Here is a 4,999-nt window from a genome sequence, read left to right on the forward strand (position 1 = left end):
TATGGGGCAACACAACCATTTGAGAAAACAGTAAGTCCTGGAAAATTCCTTAGAAAATATCTGCCTCAGTTTAAAATCACTTTCGAAAATATCATTTTTCCAACAATTTAAGCCAGTAAATGCAGGACAGGTAGTGCAAGTTAGCACGAAAGCCAGCCTCCCGGGCACAAGCAAGTATGTCTAATTGAACTCATAACTCGCCCTTCAGGCAATATTCTTACCGCTAGTCAGCCACTGTTACCTGACCCATATACATTATATAGTGTCACTGTTACCACTGTCTCAAACTTATCCACTTTGAAAGTGATCAGACAATCTCAGAACAACAAATAAATATCTCAAGAAATGACATAAACAACAAATAGTGCACAAATGTATGAATGCAATGCAATGCATATGACGGTACACTCCGGTACCCACTGCGGCGTGCAGTCCGATCCATTTAACGTCGACGGCGCTCACTGGGGGTGTGTACAGACTCTGGAGGGGCTCCTACAGCCCAAGTGCAATGTTACTGCGACGTGCAGTCTGATCCAATATATATACACCACTGCGGCGCACAGCCCGATCCAATATATATACACTGCTGTGGCACGCAGCTCGATCCAATATATATATACACTGCTGCGGCGCGTAGCCCAATCCATGCTCATCTCACTATAAATACTGATGCGGCGCGCAGCCCGATCCATGCACAATTCAAAAATCATCATAAGCCCCATGGGCATTTATAAAACAGTAGTCCTCAGCCCAAAATAACACTTAAAATATCATTTGAGTTTTCAAAACTTAGAAATATGGCTGAGTTTGCAAAACAGTATTCAAAACCTTGGTCTGAGACCGTATGATATGCAAATTATGCTAAAACAGTGATATCAATCCCCGAAGGATTCTACAAGTTGGCACAAGGCCCCAAACATGGCAATCATCCCAAATTATGATGATAACAAGTAATTTCAGTCAAATACGCAGTAAAATCAACAACCGGGAAGGACCAAGCCACAATCCCCAACGGTGCTCTACCCCACGCTCATATCCGGCATGCAAGTCACCTCAATACAGCACTATGATGTGCAAATCCGGGGTTTCAAACCCTCAGGATATAATTTACAAGTATTACTCACCTCGAACCGGTGAGATCTCTAGCCCGCGACGCCTTTTCCCCTCAACCCAGCCTCCACGCGCGTCGTATCTAACCAAAAATAGAGCGAATATATCACAATATGCTAAGAGAACAAAGCCCAAGCGAAAACAATCAAATTCGGGCACAAATTCCGAAATTACCAAAACCCGAGCCCCGGGCCCACTTCTCAAAATTCATAAATTTTTACATATTTAGATTCCTCATCTTTCCACGAGTTCATACATACCAAGAATGTAAAAATCGGAGTTCAAATGACCCCTCAAATCCTCAATTTAGAATCTCAAAACTCAAGCCCTAGTTCTTCCCAAATTCCATCTCAAATCACTTATTAAATGATTAATTTAATGGTATATTCATGTACTCTAACCAAATCTGAGTTAGAATCACTTACTCCGATGAAATTCTTGAAAATTCTTCGAATAATCGCCAAAATCCGAGCTCTATAGTTCAAAATATCAAATAAAACCCAAAATCTCGTATTTATAGAGTACACTCGGATTCCGACAGTGCTGACCGCACAAAAATGACCGCGGTCCGTGCCCAGGGAGTGCTGACCGCACAAAAATGGTCGCGGCCGCGCAGCAATTTGACTACAGTGACAGGCTTCACTATTTAGGCCGTAACTTTCTCTACAAATGTCCAAATGCCTATTATAATATGTTTCTAAAAACTATATTCAATGCTCTACAACTTTCATTTTTTAATCACCTCAAAATTCCTTGTATATCAAAAGATATGAACCTCCGAAGTAGGACCAGTGACCTGCAGATTCTTCCCCTGCGCGGCCGCGCGCCCAGCGCAAGAAGGAGCGCGGTCCGCGCCGCCACTGCTGCCCTCTCCATTTTTCTAAGTTCCGAGGTGTCCGTACTCGCTCAAACTCACCAGAAACACACCCGAGGCCCCCGAGATCTCAGCCAAAAGCACCAACAAGTCTGAAAACACATCACGGACTTAGTCGAGGCCTCAAATCACATCACATATCATCAAAATCACCAATTATGCATGGATTCAAGCCTAAGAACTTATTTAATTTTAAAATTTCACAACCGATGCCGAAACACATGAAAACTAGTCTGAATGACCTCAAATTTTGCAGACAAGTCCAAAATGACATAACGAAGCTACAGAAAGACCCTCGGATCAAAATCTCGCATACCAACTGGATTTCGCCAAAATCCTAACTTCGCCAAAATAGGCTAACTTCTACACCGAACCTCCAAAATCACTTCCGATCATGCTCCTAAATCACAAATCATCTCTCGGAGCTAACCGAACCATCGGAATTCACCTCCGAGCACTCTAACTCATAAGTCAGCGTCCGGTTGACTTTTCCAACTTAAGGCTTCTTAAAAGAGACTAAGTGTGTCATTTCTTATTAAAACCACTTCAAATCAACTCGATTACACAAGATATGGATAATGAAGCATAAGGAAGCTAAAAATGGGGAAAACGGAGTAGTAATTCATGAGACGACGGGTCGGGTCGTCACACAAAGTAGTTTACGAAAATAACTCATGAACGCGGTAGTATGCTTTAGGCACGCTTTTAATTAATCAAATTATCGTAATTATGTATACATTCGCGTGACATAATTACGAGTTCCAAAATTAAAATCAAAGTATGCGTTCGCACAACTTTGGGCGAAACGATCTTAATAATTAATACCATGTTATTATTTGTGTACATATGCGTGACATGATTTTTGACACACCAAATAAAATGAGTACACGTACGCGTGACTCGTTTCGAGATAATTCCATAATCACGAATAATCAAGTAACAAAAAGCAGTAAAAAGGGTAAAACGTACATAGTTTCTAATAATAAGTAATTAAATAATTTAATTAATCCAGGTATGATTAAAGCGACCGTGCTAAAACTATGAAATTCGGGAATGCCTAACACCTTCTTCCGGGTTAGCAGAATTCCTTACCCAGTCTTCTGTGTTTGCAGACCACAATAAGAGTCAAACTTTCTCGTTTTGGGATTTTAAAATAAATCTGTTGGGACACCATAATAAAAATTCCAAGTGGCATCTCTGAATTAAATAAATAATCCCATTTCGAATAATGTCACTTTAATTGTGAAAACTCCATATTCCTCGAAAAAAGAAGGTGTGACAGTAGGCAAACTTCGCAAGTGGAAAGAACTGATCCCAAGAACCCCCGAAATCCATAACGCAAGCGCGAAACATATCCTCCAATATCTGAATAGTGCGCTTGGACTATCCGTTCGTCTAGGGGTGAAATGTTGTATTCAACTTAACCAATGAATTAAGACTTATTTATTTAACCCACATGTATTGGACTTATATAATCAATCTAATTATATCATCCCATCGTATTTATTTGGACTAATATATCTTGAATTTAAAATATAATCCAAATTATTTTATGAATTTAAAATTTAAATGCCTACAACTACCTATGGGAGAAACTCTGAAAATAAGCCCAAGATAAAGTATGTTGTTTTTTTTCTTCTTCTATGTACAATATCCTAACGTTCTAGTAAAAATAAAAAGAATTTTTTTTCATTTTTCGTGAATTTCTCAAAGAAGAACATCAAAAGAATTTTGTTTTTTGGATTTTTGGGATTCCCATTCAGCTAAGATTTTGCCGTGTAAAACATCTTGAAAGGTCCATATTTTGCTGCTCATTATGAAGGGTTTGATGATGATAAATGTGCAAAAATCTTTCTCTGTGCTCAGTTGTTAAGATCTTTTCTTTGATACTTGAATTTCAACAGAGAAATAGTTTGTTTTCCATATTAGCTTTTGGTTTTACATTGGTTTAATGTTCCATTTGATTAGCCATAAAATTGCTGAGATGATTTGGTCGATTAGGATTAAAAGAGAGCTTGGGTGGGCTAAGGTGAAAAGAGAATCGGTTGGCTTTTGGTTAAATTAGAAAATTGGACTCTAGTAACATTAGTTGGCTAACGTTTTTATGTGCTTCTAGGAATGAATATATTATTTAAAAAACCAGTCCCTTTCCCCATAACAAATAGCTCCAAATAGCTTTTTAAAAAATCATATACTCCAAACAATCTCATATCCATAAACTCTTGGCCTTACGTTAATCTCAAAGTAGTTTAGGAAAATAACTCATAAATGCGGTAGTATGCTTTAGACATGCTTTTAATTAATCAAATTATTGTGATTATGTACGTTCTCATGACGTAATTACGAGTTCCAAAATTACCAAAGTATGTGTTTGCGCAACTTTGGGTTAAACAATCTTAATAATTAATAATGTGTTATTAATTATGTACACGTACGTGTAAAATAATTTTTGATACACCAAACAAAACGAGTACACGTACGTGTGACTCGTTTCGAGATAATTCCATAAGCACGAATAATCATGTAATGAAAAGCGGTAAAAAGGGTAAAACGTACATAGGTTCAAAAAATGAGTAATTAAATAATTTAATTAAGCCAGGTATGATTAAAGTGACCGTGCTAAAACTACGAAATTCGAGAATGCCTAACACCTTCTCCCGAGTTAATAGAATTTCTTACCCGATCTTCTGTGTTCGCAGATCATAATAAGAGTCAAACTTCCTCGTTTTGGGATTTTAAAATAAATCGGTGACTTGGGACACCATAATAAATATCCCAAATGGCAACTCTGAATTAAATCAATATCTCATTTTGAATAATATCACTTTAATTGGAAAAACTCTATTCCTCGAAAAAGGGAGGTGTGACAACTCTGGCGACTTTGCTGGGGAATAGATAGAATAATATGACACATGGGGAATCAAAAACATAAGCATCTCTAATATTTCTATAAATAGAGTCATGTATGGAAATTGTGCATTTGCACGTTTCGTTTGTGTCGTATGGGTCATGCCA

The sequence above is a fragment of the Nicotiana sylvestris genome, chromosome 8, assembly GCF_000393655.2.
Source record: "Nicotiana sylvestris chromosome 8, ASM39365v2, whole genome shotgun sequence".
In the NCBI taxonomy this organism is placed as follows: Eukaryota; Viridiplantae; Streptophyta; class Magnoliopsida; order Solanales; family Solanaceae; genus Nicotiana; species Nicotiana sylvestris.